This window comes from Micromys minutus, assembly GCF_963924665.1.
Source record: "Micromys minutus genome assembly, chromosome: 25".
Classification (NCBI taxonomy): Eukaryota; Metazoa; Chordata; class Mammalia; order Rodentia; family Muridae; genus Micromys; species Micromys minutus.
The window spans coordinates 24287503-24304004 of record NC_137960.1 but is presented as its reverse complement, the minus strand read 5'-3'; the positions used below and the strand labels follow the sequence as shown (position 1 = coordinate 24304004).

Genomic DNA, 16502 nt, shown 5'->3' with positions numbered 1-16502 from the left:
TTAGAGCTTTCGACAGGTCCCACTCTGTATAAATGATGCAAACTAGATCTTGGGAGGAGAGTGCTCCGGATGCTCAAAGATACGGTATGGCCACCAGGGACCACCCTGACAATCGGAGATCATTTTTTCCTCTTGTGCTTGCTAACCGTCATCTACTCTTAGCTGCTCCATAAAGCAAACCCAAGGGAGTCTGTCCACGAGAAAGCCGGACGTGGTGGCACGCGATCCCAAGCCCAAACTGGAAACCAGCCCAGGCTTTATACATTTAGTGAGGTCCAAGCCAACCTATGGTGCTTCACAAAACAATCTCAAAGGGTCACCAGGGCTGCAGCAGCAGTGGGCACTTCTCAGCTCTGTGGTGTGCAAATATTTGAGCCAGGTCAGGGCCACCAGCAGAACTCTAGAGGCAGAACCTGGCAGGCTGCTTCTGTCCAAGGCAGGTCCGACATACTCTCATGACCAAGGTCTTATCTTGAGCCATCTCTGGCTAGGTTTCAAACTGAAGGTCACACAGTGTATTGACTAAGCCAGGCAAGCTTTTGTCCTTCCTCTCCTTTCTCCATAGACCAGTGCTACACGAAACAGAAGATACCAGAGTGTCTCCTAGGTTGTAAGGACTCATACACATAAGGTTCCTAAGACTTCTGTTTCAGTTATATGAATCTGTGCTGAGGTTTCAGTTCAGAAGCCTTGAAAGCCGGTGTTTTAGAGCTGAATGTGTTTACTGGGACTGGCTCCTCCTTTGTGATTTGCCTGAAAGGGAGGTTTTTTAAGATGGTATGAGAGTCCCTCCAGTCCCACACAGTACAGACATGTGACAGTCATGTGGGTGGGACACAAACAAGGGCTGCTTTCAGGACAGACAGCTCTATGCAATGTTGCCCCAAAGTTAAATAAAACTGTGCACTTAGCTTTAGCCTGGTCTGGTGCCACAGACCTTTAATCCTAGCAATCTGAAGGCTGAGGCTAAAAAACCTAGAGTTCAAGGCAAGCCTGGGCTATGTAGTGAGCCCCTGTCACCCGTGAGATGAGTTTGAAACCCCCACGGTGGAAGGACAGAGCCATCAGGTTGTCTCTGACCTTCACACATGAGCCCGTGTATCTTTGCCTGAGCCTATTATCCTCTCCCCTAACAAAATACATAAATACATGTAGAAAAAGAGACAAAATTACAACAAATTTGGTTTTAAAACCATCACTTTTCCCTATGCACGTAAAACTTTGTGTCCTCCCCCACCTGGCCCTGTGCAAGTTACAATGCTGGACCAAGTAGTTAATCAGCCACATGCGGTAGAGGGACTAGGGGAGATGTGACCTGCTGGTTTCTATCTATAGCTCTTGCACTAGGCATCTGCCTTTCTGATAAAGAGAATAAAATAACCACTCCAAAGGGGAATCGGTCCAAAGGAGAACAGGTAGCCATTAACCCCGCGTGGGTGCAAAGACAGTCAGTAATGGAGGGTGGGTGCAACCATCAAATTCATGTCTGCACGCGGCTCTACAGCCATGGTCGGTCCCCAGCGACTAGCATGAAGCCCCTCCCCGCCGGTGTGTCACTTCAATCCTCTTGTGCTGCCTGGTTGTCACAGCAGCTGGACCCTCCCTTCAGCACCTCCTTTGCTGTCTTGACAAGAACCACTGGTTCAGACAGAGATCTGCCCAAGGGCACAGAGCTGGAGAGTCAAGGCCAGACCGAGAGGGGCAAGGTCCCCTGCTTCTAGCGGGACATTCCTTCCTGACATGTTTATCTTCATGTCCTCTGTGCTACCCATTTCCACTCTTAGAGGTGACTCACATGGGCTGTCGCCACACAGACTGGACACATACGTAAATAAAGACAGGGGACGGCGCAAAGAAGGAAGCAGGGAGGGAAAACTTGTCTACTACATTGCTGAACTTCACCGTGACACTGACCGAAAGATCAGACATGGGGGAGCGAGACGGTCTGGGAAGGGTGGCAGCCCGCACACAGGCCACCATGGGGAAGTATGCTTCTCCACCCCACAGACTGCCCCTAAGCTTGAGGGTTCTCACCCCAGAACTTCTTCCTAAGCTTCAGACACATGCAAAAAGAGGCAAAACTCTGGCCAGGGGGATATGGCCCAGTTGAGGGTTCCTAAAATAGTACCCACTCAAGGAGGGAATAGCCATCCCCCAGGGACTGTGGGAGATGAGGTCATCCGTTACAGAAGAGGCTGAGCTGAACACTAGGTGCCTGAGAGGTGCTGAGGCCCAAGTCTGGGGGGCCCTTCCTTTTCTGTCCATTGGGACGGCAATGCCTACACGTATACACTGTCTGTTCTTCCCAAACACTGTCTTTGCATGCAGCCCTGGTGAGGAACGGCTTCCAGACTTTACTAACTGTTTTTTACATCAATCTATATAGTTGGTTCTCTTTCCCATGATGCAGCTGGCACCTGTGTTTAAGAGCAACCCTTCTCTGGGGCAAGATGGAAGGCTCTCATTTCCCTTGTGGTGATGAGTCTCCATTTTCCTGTAGCATTTTAATATTTTATTTTATTTGCATTCGTGTGTGTGTGTGTGTGTGTGTGTGTGTGTGTGTGTAAGCCAGAGGAAAACTGTTAGAAGCTGGTCCTCTCCTCCAGCAGTGAGTTCCAAGGATCAAACTCAGACTGACACCATGTGGACTTTCTCTTTCTGAGCCGTTAAAAGGTCTCCAGGAGTAGTCCGTAGCCTTAAAACCCCTCCTTAGATATCTAGGGCAGATCACTTTTCCACCCTGTCCTGTGCTTGTCTGGCCCAGTCTCTGCTTTCCTTCAGAAGGAAGTAGACATAAGCAGCCTTCACAAAGGACCTAACTATGATTACCCAAAATGCAACACAGGGCAGAGAAGTCTGCAGGCCTGAAGCCCTTTATGGTACCCCAGCCTCTTCAGTGGCCAGGTCAATATTCCCTGAGTCCAGTTCTGTGTCATTGGCACAATTCCAGTGACCCTTCTTTAGGGATTTCTGGGAAGTGTCTCCCTCCCTAACCATACTAAGAAGCCTGGACTGGTGGGAGCCACTCCAGGCTCAAACTGTCCCCTGCCCTTAGTCCCTGTGGGGTTAGAGGTGATAAAACCACCAAGACCTGAGTCTTCCCTGCTCTCTGACTCTGCTCAGTCACCACACTGGAACTTCTGGAGAGCTGTTGCTTTCTTTGCAGAGAAGGCTGGCTGGCTTTTGCTAGGTGGCAGGGGAGGAGGCTTCCATTGTCCCCTAACCTTTCTTGCCAGTGTAGGAGTTTCCTCTCTCTTTGTAAATGCCAAAGCTTGTTTAAATGACTTTTCTAAGAGCTGGATGTGGTGGTACAAAGCCTGTAATCTCAGCACTCCAGTGGAGGCAGGAGGATTAAGACTTCAAGGTCTTCCTTGGCTTCACAGTAGTTGGGGCTAGCCTGGGCTCTGTGAGACTATTAAAAACAAGAGAGGCTTGCAGAACAAGAGACTTTGACTTTAGAGAGACGAGTCAGACCCTTTGGAGATAGACAAGAACCGACCCTGGTTTTAATTTTTTTTTGTTTTATTTTGTTTGTTTGTTTGCTTTTCTTGTTTCCTTTTAAATTTTAGGACAAGTACCAGTTGTCCCTGGTATGACAGTCACGTGGTGGCTTCTCACTCATATGCCTGACGGGGGCGTTGGGGGACTGTCTAAACAAGCAACCATAAGGTCAGGGTTGAGTTTGTTGCTGTTATTGTTTTGTTTGGGTTTGGGTTTTTGTTGTTGTTGTGGTTGTTGTTGTTTTTTGTTTGTTTGTTTCAAAACAGGATTTCCCTGTGTGGCCTTGACTGTCCTGGAACTCACTCTGTAGACCAGGCTGGCCTCGAACTCACAGAGATCCCTCTGCCTCTGCCTCCTAAGTGCTGGATTAAAGGTGTATGCCACCACCAGCTTGCCTTTTTTTTTCTTAAATTCTCCAATTTTATTTTAGTTTTTGTAGTGCTGGGATGGAGCTTAGGGTTTTACACAGGCTATGAAGAGCCAATTCCTCAGCCCCCTCCACCCCAAGGGCAACCCAAATTCCACTCCATTTGGGGTTCCAGTTTTACTAGGTAAACTGAGGTACACCCTGAAAAATAATTGGGACTAGGGCTAGCATGGGGGTGCTGCAGAGTCCCATTCTGTCACTGCTATTGCTGCCTATGATCGGTGCTAAGTGGCTGCCCACAGCTGAGCCCTTGCAAGTTAGTGCCTGAGCTGCTAACCTCTCCCAGCTCTCTGGCCCACGTTCACTTTCAGAATGGCCTTCCTCCTTTTTAATAGACCATCTCCGCTCCACCTCTGTTCATGTGGTCCTGCTTTGTCCTTTGCTCCTGGACACAAGCATCTGGGAATCCCAGTAGGGTGCCCTCTGGACTCACACCTGTATCAACGACGAAAGAGTAACGTGTAAGAAGAAAGGATGGAAAAGTCCATGAGCCCTCCGTGAGAGGGCCATGCTGGTTCCTGCCTCCAGGAAGGAAGATCCTCTGTCCTTTTACATACAGAAAGGGGACTCCAGTCTCCTCCCTCCTCCGCCTTCAAGCTGAGGGAGCTCAAATAGTCAGAAATGCCCCCAGCCTCCATGTTCTTAATTGGGAAACCAGGCTAAATGGGTGAGGTCTCTCCCTCCAGAGGTGACAGGAGGACATAAAGGTGCCATTCTGTGTGGGCTGGCACAGACCCCTTCCCCCAGCTTCTGGCTGAGGGCTAGCAGAGGCAGAGTCAAAGTAGCAGCCTGGCAGCCTGGCAGCCAGTACCCACTGCCTGGACCGAGGAAGCTGGCAGCCCGCTCCAGCCTGACTCATATTCTTTTTCCAGGTCTGACCCACCAAATCCTGGACAGACGCCCCTCTGACGCATGGAGAATGTGCCTTCCTGAGAGGGGAATCAGCAAGGGTTAAAAAAAAAAAAAAACTAACCTGTTCTCCAACTCCCATATTCAGAGCTCCCATGGCCAGGGAAGCCAATGCTTTATGCCACCTCTCACATGGGTCCACATGCTCCAGGAAAGGGAATAGTCACCCATCCAGACATGGGAGCTCCCCTGGTCCTCTCAGTCTGCATTACTAATGTGGCGAGTCTGGATCAAGTGCAGTCCACTTGCTATGAGGAGTTAGGTAATGAGTTTGAATTCCGGCTGTGTAGCTACAGACAAGTCCCCTGACCCCTCTGGGCCTCATTGTAGGCATCTGTAAAATGCTATTTAATTGAGGTACGTGGAACAGTTGGCCAAAGATGCTTAGAAGAAGATCTCTCAGATACTCGGCTGCATCCTTGGAAACGGACCTGCTTATCGGCTGCTTTCCCCCATCTAGGGCACAGCTTACTATTGGGCACACGGCTGGCTCAGCCAGCTTCACTTTCTACACACTGACTCCTGGGCTAGACATGTAGCTCAGTGGGTAGAGTATTTACCTCGCATGCACAAGGCCCTTGGTTCAATACTCAGCATCTCAGAAAACTGGGCGTGGTGGCACACCCTTGCAACCCCAGCATTTGGGAAATGGAGTAAGGAACTCGTGGCTATACAGTGTCGAAGGACAGCCTGGGCTACCGGAGACCTGTCTCCAAAAACCAACAAGCAAACCCGGTTGGCATTAGGATAGCCCCTACCCCCAGCAATGGCTCCACCCACAGGTGACAGGAACCTAGCACATCAATTGCCATGGAAACAGCCAAAGCATTCCCAGAAGACATCAGTTCAGAATCCCATCACCACCTGGGAGTAAGTGATGTCACTACCCGTACAAAAGACCGAAACTCCTCCTCGCTCTCTTTTCCTCTTCTCTTGACCTTGATCCCGTTCTATTAAACCTCTCCACGTGGAACCATGTTTGCTTGGTGTGGTCCGCCCGGGCATGGGCCAAGAAATCTAACAGCACTGGTGGCCACCTTCCCAAGAAATAAAGGAGACTCTGAAATCTCACCCCAGAAGTTGGGAACCATGATGTTGGCCTAAAAGTCTCATAGCACAATAGGAGAGGCGAGAAATTAAGAAACAGAGTCTCGGAAGGGAAAGCAAGGCAGCCCTGCTACCTCGTGAGTGGTGGGGTGGGGTGGGGGTTTAGAATTGTGGGCATTGAAGGTCTCCAGGAGCCCAGAAAGGCGGGCAGGCAGGTAGGCAGCAGACAGAGGGATGCAATGATGTCATCTCCCTCCTGAGTTGTCTTGGCATCTCTCCCTTGTCACCTCTCATTCCCCTGCTATGGAAATTCACAACTACAGTCTCTTTATCCTGGCCCCAGGCACAGCCTTAGCCAGCCTCAGCTAGCCTCCACTAAAGACTAAAGCACAGATAAACCCAGGAGTCAGGCCTGTCTCTGAGTGTTCAAGGCTGTTTGCTCATCTGAGAAATGGAGACCCTGCTCACAAACATGATAGGTTGAACGGGGGCTTAGTGAGGGCATCAAGCATGTAGCATGCAGCCAAGTATGTCATGCCAAGCGTGGTATCTAAGGGGAGCTAAGGTACAAACTCAATTTACTCCCAAGCTGCCTTCAAAATCCATGAGAGCCAAGCAGGGTGGCACATATCTGTAGTCCCAGCGCTTGGGAGGCAGAGGCAGGAGGATTGCTGTATGTTTAAGGCCAGGTTGGTCTATGTAGAAGGCTTCTAGCCTAGCTGGAGCTTGACAGTGAGATTCTGCTTCGAAACACCAAAACTACATACATACATACATACATACATACATACATACATACACACATACATACACACACACACACATACACACATACAGTCTCCAGTTGCCAACAGCAACACACACCTGCATATAACACAGCTCACCTTGCTTGATGCTGTGTGCTAAGCACAGCACTAAGCATTTCTATTAAAACATTTTAGAGTTGGTGAGATCTCCAGGGCTGTCAGTCCTGAAACCCGGGTTCATTTCCCAGAACCCACATAGTGCCGACTCCGACAAGTTATTCACCGGCACACACACCAACCAACCAACCAAACAAACAAACAAATGTATAAATAAACAAGCAAATAAACAAACAAATGCAATAATAAAAGCCTTTACATCTTATGCTCACATATGCTCTATGCTCTCTGGGTTCCACCAGTGAGGAAACTGAGGCACGGAAAGACGATTCAGCAGTTTGCCCCTGGTCATGCTGACAGTAAGGGTGAGTGGGCATGGCTTCCCAGGCAGGCAGGCTGGCTCTAGAGTCTGCACACGTGTAGGCACACTCTACCTTATCTCTTCTCTCTTCTTGCATCTTGTGGACGGTGCAGCCCGACTGCGTTCCTCTCGGTCCCTGCATTACATCTGAGCATCCTCACCTCTGCTCTTCCAGAAGGCTTCCTGTATGAGAAGAGCCTTTTTGAGTCCTTGTCGCAGCAAGACTCAGAGGCGGTCACCGAAGCCGTTCTCATCTCTTTTGCAGAAGGACCTCCCCTTACCACACCGGTCTACCCTACATAATGTTAAGATGAGATGTGACGTCCCTGAACCCCAAAACCTGAACCTGCGACTTCTGCAAGGACAAACTGAGGGCTGCGGATGGAACCACAAGGCAAGTGGCTCCTCTCCACCCTGTGCCTCAGTTTCCTCAGAGAAGCAACAACCTCAGACTTGTGTTGCCTGGCACTCAGGAGTAGACCCTGGAGAGGTTGCCTGGGCATCTACAGAGAGGAGGGGACTGGGCATTGAGAACTCAGGGGGTTGAGCAGAAGGCCTACAGAATACATCCAGGAGCTAGCAATGTGACACAAAGCGGCATGCTGGGCAGGCAGGGATAGATGGAGAAGCCTCTGGAGGGCTTCAGGCTCACCCCCCGGATCCTCACCCAGGTCCTCTCGGTAATGAACAGACCGGTCAGGTGTCTGGGGGATCCGCTCTCCCTGTCATTCTCTGTTGTACCCATTCAGCATGACTTCCCTTTGCCTCCTGGGGTCCTCCTGGCTTGGACTACCCTAACACCTCTGCTAGCTGCTGCTACAGACTCCTACTTCACATTATAGCTCTTGCCTTCTCTGCTCAGTACACAGCATGCTCTTTGTATGCCCTGGACGGTGCTCGGCACAGGGGACACAGCTGAGTAAGGTCGAACAGGAACCGTCATCAGAGTCACTACCCGACAGAGCCCTCCGGCCATTATCCTAACAGCCACCATGCTGTGGGACAGCGTGGACATGCAGGTTCTGTGATGGGAGCCACCCAGCCAGGCTTCCAGGAGAGAGTGATGAAGAAGGGATGGAGGGGGTGCTCTGGGCAGCCAAAGAGGCTGTGGAGTGCAGGCTGTGCTTAGGAAATGAGGGAAGGTTGAGACTCCACAAAGGAAATCGATAGCGGGCTGAAGCAGCCACTTTCCACAGCTCACAGGTGATGGAAGCCAGCCAGGACTCTGAACTGCTGAAATGGCCATAGGGAAACTGAGGCTTTGGCTTGTCCCCTCCTCCTGGCTCCGGAAGCCCCTAGTATAGATACTAGGCCTGACACATCGATTGCTGCGCGATCTGAGATGCCAACTGAGGGCAGCTAGTGGGTGCCAGGTCAGATTCAGAGAGTCAGAACTGTATTTCCTCTTGAGGTGTCCTCAGTGACATGTGACAGAAACCTCCTGGATCCAGCCTGCCAGCCCGTCAGTTTAATCCTCAGGCACGTTCTGGCCCCCACGAGACTCCTTCCTCTGAGTACAGCCACACAGTGACTGGTTTCAGACCCCAGGACAAGGGACTGAGGTATACATCCGGCATACCCTGCTCCCAACCCTGAATTTTCCAGTCCAGGGGCTGGTCTGTTCTTCCCTTAGAGACTCTTCCCTATATAATCCAGACATTTTGGTCTCCCCCAACACCCTCTCCTTCTCTCTGAGTGTGAGCTCTTTCTCTCTTCCCACTCCCTATGGTGACTTCTCTGGCCTTTCCTGGTCCTTGGGGTGAACTCACTGGAGGGCAGCTTCTCAATAAACCTGTCTTTAATATATTCTAGTCTGGCTTGAGTTGGCTCAGTTCACTGGTGGAGAAATAACCTATCGGTGACATCATGTTAAGGCAGAGATCTGCCAGCTCGACAGCCATGGATGTGGTGGGGCTCAGCCTGAAAATGGCAGTGGTTCCAGCGACCAGCTCAGGAGCTCCCAGGGAGACCATTGAAGCGATGCAGGAAGAACCAGGGGTAGTACTGACATACCAACCGCTGCAGCTTCTGCTTCCTGTGGGCCCTACCCTCAGACAGCAACACAAGGTGCCAAAGGAATTAGCACTGCCAATAGCCAAGGGAACTCCATTCACTCTTGGAGGAAAAGAGCTCCCGCTTGAGACACTTGGCTTCTAGCTTTCTCCCTTGGAGTTTCTTCAGACTTGGGCATCTGCCCTTAGCACTCAACCTCTGGCTGTCTCCAGAGAGGAGCAGAAGACCACAGCCAGCCCAGCCCCGGCCTGTGGCTGCATGCTCTGAGCTGTGAAATTCTTTGCTGAAAAATCAGAGAAGTTGCAGCTGGGGGGTCGGGAGGCGGGAGACTGCAGGGGGAATAGGGGTCTGCAGGGGGAATGGGGGGTCTGCAGGGGGAATGGGGGTCTGCAGGGGGAATAGGGGTCTGCAGGGGGAATGGGGGGTCTGCAGGGGGAATGGGGGTCTACAGGGAGAATGAGGGGTTATTTGCAAAATGTTTCCTCAGTTAACACTGCTGCAGCTCAGGTGCACTAGCACTTTCCAGGATCTTGCAGATGGAGAGACAGCTGGAGAGGAAGGAAGACAGAAAAGAAGGGAGAAGAGCACCTGGGTGGGGCAAGCTGACAGGTAGGAGGGGCTGGCACAGGCATCTAAAAGTGCCCTGTGTGGACACTGGATGCTTACCAAAAGCATTAGCAGCCCACAGAAGCATTGGTACCATCTAGGCTGTAGGCTTGTGAGTCTGCCTCTGTCTGTAGTCTGTCTGTCTGTCTGCCTGTCTGTCTGCCTCTCTCTCTGTGCCTTGTCCATGTGTATCTGTGCCTGTCTGTCCATCTGTCTGTCTGTCTATCTGTCTGTGTCTGTCCCTGTCTATCTCTGTCTCTCTGTCCCCAGGGTCTCATGCAGCCTAAGCTGACTTCGAACTCCCTTTGTAGCCAAGAATGACTCCTGAGCCTCCTGTCTTTTCCTCCAGAGTGCTGGCATTACAGGCATGGGCCACCAAACCGAACTGTGAACCACAACTATGCTCAGAAGTCCAGTGTGTTCCCATAGGAACAGGGTCTGCAGCCCCACCTGCATCTGGGGTTCCCTTGCTAAGCGGAGAACTCCACGTAACTCGGCTTTTAAACTGCTGCTGATGGAGGAGTTCACTCCTGCATTGTGTGAGCTGCCCCGTGGGAGGACGTGATAGTCTTCTTAATAAATTCTACTTGAGGGTCTAGCACAGGATGTGCTCCCATAGTGGAGAATCAGGCCTCATCTAGCGTAACATATTGATCCAGCATCAATATGGGTATCCTTGAGATGTCTTGCACCCTTAGCTCTATAAACAGCTGGCACAGGGTGTGCCATACCTAGTATACACTGTGTCCAATTCTAGCCTCGGTATACATTGTAACTCATGACAACCTGTCACAGGAGGGTTTCTAGAGACTGAGGAAGGAGGCCTCAGAAAGGTTAAGTACCTAGAAGTACCTAGTCGAAGGTGTTCTTTTTTTTTTTTTTTTTTTAAAGATTTCTTTATTTTATGTATATGAGCACACTGTCGCTGTCTTCAGACACTAGAAGAAGGCATCAGATCCCATTACAAATGGTTGTGAGTCACCATGTGGTTGCTGGAAATTAACCTCAGGACCCCTGGAAGAGCAGTCGGTGCTCTTAACTGCTGAGCCATCTCTCCAGTCCCCAAGGTGTTCTTAAATACCACATAGTTTGCCTTTTTAATGAATGTAGCCTTGAGGTTGTGGGTCTGGGTTTGTAGCCGACTGTGCCTATAAATGACTTTGGAGTATATACATGGCTCATGCTTACTTACTATACTGTGTGTGAGTGGATACCTCTGTGTGTGTGTTTATGTGTGTATGTATGTGTGTGTGTGTGTGTCTGTGTATGTGTTTCTGTGTGTATGTGTATAAGTGTATGTGTGTGCATGTGTGTGTGTGTGTGTGTGTGTGTGTGTGTGTGTGAATGTACCAGGCAGCAGTACCGAGCACTCCCCTGAAGTAAACCTAGCTTGCACAGCCACACATGAGAGTACTCTGGGACTCTGGCCCTGAGTCGGAGATTCTGAGCACTGGCAACCTGCCCTCACCTAGAGACCTCATCCTTTCTGAGTATGAGCTTTCAGTTCATCACGACTAAGTCAGCTACCCATCTCAAAGACATGGAAGGGTCACTAGGCTCCTCCACCTTGAGGAGCCACGGGTGACCTCACACCAGCAGCTTCCCTGGGAGGATCCAACTCTGGGACAGTTTTGTCAATCCGGAACATATACAAAGAAAAGGAGCCTGTGGTCTCTAGTGGTCTTTTCACGAGTGGGCCCCACCTTGGAGAGAGGAAAATTAACTTTGATCCACCCACCCCGAATCAATATGTAAGATACACCAAAGCTGGTGAAAAGCCCTACTGTGCTCCACCCTCCAGGACAAAGTACCAGCCTTTCTCCCAAACCAAGAGCTTACCACCCAGAGAGTCAGCCACAGCCTGATCCCAACCAGCAACATCTAGCATCGCAGCACAGGACTGGCTTGGCTAGAATGTGCTCCCTGGCTCCTGAGGCTCCCAAAGTCAAGGAGGTAAGGCGGGACAAGGAGGGACAGGCGTAACCCTCCAACAGTCCAGGCTGGCTCCAGAAGTGGCTGTTTACTCGTGGCCACCAAGAGAGGCTGAGTGGGAAATTGGTTTGTTGATTTTCCACACTTCCTCCAGACTTCCCACAGGTTCCTCAGGACCCCGGTGATGAACTGCCCAGAGTTTAGAGAAAGCCTCAGTGCTGTGGCACACAGCCATCTTTGTGAGAAAGTGACAGATGCTGGAGACTGGTGGAGAGGCTCCAGTCGCCAGTTCCTCCCTCCACACTGCTTGGGGACCAGGACCAGGCAGCTAGAATTGGGACAATGGAGACGGAGTTGCCTGAGACTGTAGCAGAGGCCAACACCCTGCTCCCCACCCAGCTGTGGAATCTATAGATTTGGAACAGGACAGGAAGCTTCTTATCCTCTCTTTGGGCCTTAGAGAAGAAAGTGATAAAAATCGGTCCTGTTTAAGCGCTGGCCATCACTAGCGTCTAAGAAACCCTCTATGCAACTTCCCAGCAATGGCATGCAGTCCTTCCCAAGCTCCGCCTGTCACTTGATAACAGGCACCAGGATGGGGGTTGGAGGTACAAAGATGGCTAGCCAAAGTGCTCAGTGGGGTGGTCCCCATCCCCTACTTTCCTCTCTCCACCCAGCATGTACACTCTGCCAATGAGGGGAAGAAGGTTCCTGGTGCCCTGCAGCTAGGACTTCAAGGCACTTGGCCCTCACCCCGTGAGACTCTGTTAGATGGGAGTGGGGGTGTCCGCTGAGCCGCGTTCACCCATGACCTCTTGCATCCATTTAAGGGCACCTACTTTTCTCATATGATACATACCATATCAGAAACCCTGGGTAGCTAAAAACCCTGCCCCTCCAGGGGTGGTCCTAACCCTCGGAGGATGGAGGAACAGGACACCAAGTGTTCTAAAACCCAGATGCCCAGCCTCGGCAGCAAGCAGGAGATACTGAAGCAGTCTGGCTACAGTCCCCTGGTTCATGAGATTAGGCATCTGCTCCTGGTCATCACATCCTCTGTGCCCCACAGGGTCAGACGGCTTACACTGTTGGCCCTGTGTACCAAGGTGTAGCGGGAGACAAAGTGATCCATTATTACCCTCTCCCCGAGCCGTCTGGTGCTGCCCCATCTGTCTTTTCTGATGATCAGCTCTCCAGGGCACATGGTAGAGTGGGAAAGGCGGGTATGGCTGTCCAGATGAAGGAGAGAACAGGGAAGGAGCTGAGAAGTAGATGACACACAGCTCAGCCACAGGACAGTCATAAGGGACAGTTCTCTCTATTCACAGATGAGTAGGGCATTATCTCTCATGAAGTTTCTATACTATGACCCTGGACTCACGCCCCCGCTTCCAGCCTGCAGAGCCACCCCGAAGACTCCAGGAGCCGGGTACCACCCAGCCTCTGGTTTCCATGACTCCCCATGGAAAAAGATAGGCAGCCAGAGGCCCCAGAACCAACTTAGGAAGCAACATCAATGCTTCTGCCTCATCGCCTATACAGACAGGCTGGCATAGTGGAGTCACCACAATTTTGCAATCAGACTCTCCAGGTTCAAATCCTGGCTTGGTCTCTTACCAACTGGGTGACTCTGAACGATGCTTACTTTTTCTGAGGCTTAGTTTCCCATCTGTAGATGAAAAGGAGATGAAATGGAAACCCTAGAGGTATTCTACCTGGAAGTGAGGGTGTCCAAGCACAAATCCCTCCTCTCTCCTCTGGGACCACAGGCCTGGCACCACCCACACATCTTGCTAATCTTGGCATTCAGGGCCCTGGAGCTAGTAAGGCTAGTAAGTATTCTTCAGGAACTGGAGTAGGGATGGACACATTTCTTCCCGGTGACAGGCCGAGGCCACCCTCACATCTTTGTGGACTCTCAGTCCCAACTGCTGGCAGCCCCAGTTCCAGGAAAGGGGAATCTTTCTGCCCCCCAGGGAGCCTCACAGCAGCTGGCACAGAAGAACAGGCAGGGATGTCTGCACCGGAACTATGACTGACCTCTCACAGATGCTATCTTGTGCTACCACCAAGTCAAGGCCCTGCTGGAAGACACAGTTTCTAGCCTTTTTTCCCCACCTGCGCCCATGGCGAGGGTATGAGAGTATTAATAGAATCGACTTACACTGTCCACTGCAGAGCTCCCCAAGTCTGCCAAACAGCACACAGCCCCTCCAATCCCATTCCTTCTCCCCAGGTAGCCAGATGCTAAAATAGAACCTTCCCCTTGTTCTGGGGAGGGAGAGGCAACCAACCATGAGGCACAGTGGACTCGAGCCACACCCACCACCACCATCCAAGACACCAGACGGGCTCTCTGCAGCCAGGGAGGCCTTTTTTATTCCTCCAAGAAGATCAATGCCAATTCATCTGAGGCTCGCTGGGGTCAGCTCAAGGGAAGTTCATAATTCACTACAGGTGCCCTCAATAGCCAGACAGCCACTTACTAAGACTGTGTGTCCTGCACTGCACTAGTCTCAAGATCCTTGGGACATGCAGGGAGGACACTACAAATCAGAAACCAAGCAGACATTCTGGTGCAAGACAGGCCAATAGGCCTGATTTCACCCTGACTTGAGTCTCAGCTCAACCGATGGCCCCATTTATATGGCCCCGAGCTGAGATTCCCCCCTTGGAAGTGCCTGGGAGGAAGCACATCCGCCAGAGGGAAGGGTCTCTACTTCCTTACAACGCCCTGTCACGGACACCACGCAGATGTCAGGCTCAACGCCAGCACACAGCCTATTCCATACAGATTAAAGACCCCAGTCTAGAAGAACTTTAGAAGTTTTCAAATCGCTGGCTCCCGTCTCCCCCATCTCCCTCCGGAAGGGCTACGAGGGCTGCGAATACCCAGACACATCATCCAGACACCGAGTTTCCACACCAAATCCGCCCCTGCTAGCCCTAGAGAAGTGATTTCAATGTTTGCTTCTTCCTCCCCGTTCCTGGGCCTCAGTGGGTCCCAATCACAGCTTCCCAAAGCCCTGGCAGGTAGTAGTCCCCTGCTATGGAGTTTGGGGGCTCCGTTTCAATGGTGGATGGAGCTGCGGAGTCAGCAAAGAACCCAGCCTGGTTTAAAAGTTCCCAACCCTGGCTCCTAGGAACGTGCATTTCATGGTGTGCAGGACGGTCGGTGTGAAGGTGCTAAGATCCTCGCTTGTGGCTTGTGTAGTGATCAGGCTGTGAGTATCAGGCAGATGGAAATTTGGCAGCGTGCGGTTTTCCCCGCGCAGGGAACTCCCCTCCCGCCCTCCGCCGGTCCCCCTTTCCTCCAAAAGTTTGGCGCGCGCTCCGGGATGCGGTCGGCTCCCGCCTGGGGCCCGGGAGGCGGTGCCGGGACACGGGCTCCCCACTTACCCTGGCCGAGCCTCCTCCTCCTGGCGGGCGGATCCGACTCTCCGGAGGCCGGCGTCCAGCCGGGACAGCATCCGCCCCCAACTGCTCCCTCAGCTCAGAAGATGCTGGGGCCCCGCGCCCCCACGGCGCCCACTCTGCGTCCCTGGCGAGTGCGGGGAGGGAAGCGCGGCCGGACTGGTCCCTTCACTGGGCGGGAAGCGGCGCCAGGCGGGCGGTGTCCTAGCTGCAGAAGAGCGATCGGTCCTACCCACGACTCCGAACCCGCTAGCGGCTGGAGGCGGCCTCCTGAGCCACAACCAAGGCTTTGGGAACCTCGCGCCTCTCCTCCAAGCTACCCGCCTTACTCCACACGCGCACCCGGTAACTTGGGGACGATCGGTGAAGTTGGCGCGGCCGCCCACCCGGCCTCTCAAAGAGGATGGAGGAGGCGGAGGACGCAGGGAGGAGGGAGGAGCCGGGAGGGAGGGCAGCAGCCCCCCCCACGCCCCCCTGGGAGCCTCGCTCTCCTCGACCCCTCTGCGGGCCTTTGTTCCCGACGTGGCTGAGTCCCCGGGGATTCGTCTGGGCTGCTCTGATCCTTACCCTTGAGAATGAGGCTGGGAGGAGCTCCCAGCCCCAGGGAAGAGAGTTCAGAGGGGAGGCTTCTAGGGGAGTTGTCTTGCCCGAGCACCCGCAACCTATTGCCCACCCTAATCATAGCTACTTTCCTGTGCCTCCGTGGACGCTTCCTGAGATTTTGAAAAGCCACCGGCACTCCTTCCCTGGGCAGCGACAGGTTACAGAAGTGTCCTTGGTGCTTTCTCATAGAGCCCCCAGGGCAAGATGCAGGAAGGGTCTTCACCAAGAAGCACAGAGGGAGTTGGAGCCCCTTGGCATTATCTTAAGATCCCCTTGGACTGCTGGCACCCCTGAAGTGGGGGGGGTTCATGTCGCTTCTGAGTGGCGCTGGGTCTGTAAAGGGGCCAGTTTGCTAAGACCGCTGTAAAGGGCTCAGTGTTGGAACACAAGCCAAACTTGAGGTTATATGTTCCAATCATGGTCCTGTAGCCTGTCCTTGAGGCCTCCCTCCCAGTACAGATTTCTTCCCGGGACTTCCTAGCCTTCTGCCTTCTGCCTCCAGCTCAGCTCAGGTCTAAGACAGCCCTCCTGACATTGCTCCGGCTTTTGTAAGGTTTAGACAAAATGGGCAATTGTCTCTAATAAAGGAGAAGTGAGAAAAATATAAAAAAGGAAACGTACACATCTGTCCTCAGCCCCGCTCTGTCGTGCTGAACATTTATATCAGCAGAAGGCATTAGCAGACTCAGGCAACAGATACAGAGCCACACAGAATGGACAAGTGAGATCCAGGTGGCTTCAAGACCTTCCTCTCAGGTCCCTAATTAGAAGGTCGGTACGAACCTGCCACCCTTTTGGATAGCAGGGGTCTGATGGAAGTGACCTT

General features: G+C 52.2%; 1 protein-coding gene across 1 annotated transcript in view; it reads right to left on the bottom strand.

Annotated features, from left to right (window-relative positions):
* The window catches only part of CHST3 (carbohydrate sulfotransferase 3), a gene marked incomplete at its 3' end in the record, with an annotated part of 33112 nt that extends 17978 nt beyond the window's left edge, over positions 1-15134 (bottom strand). The window contains exon 1 of the mRNA XM_080937568.1: positions 15059-15134. The remainder of the gene's footprint in view (positions 1-15058) is intronic.
* Positions 15135-16502: the final 1368 nt, after the last annotated feature.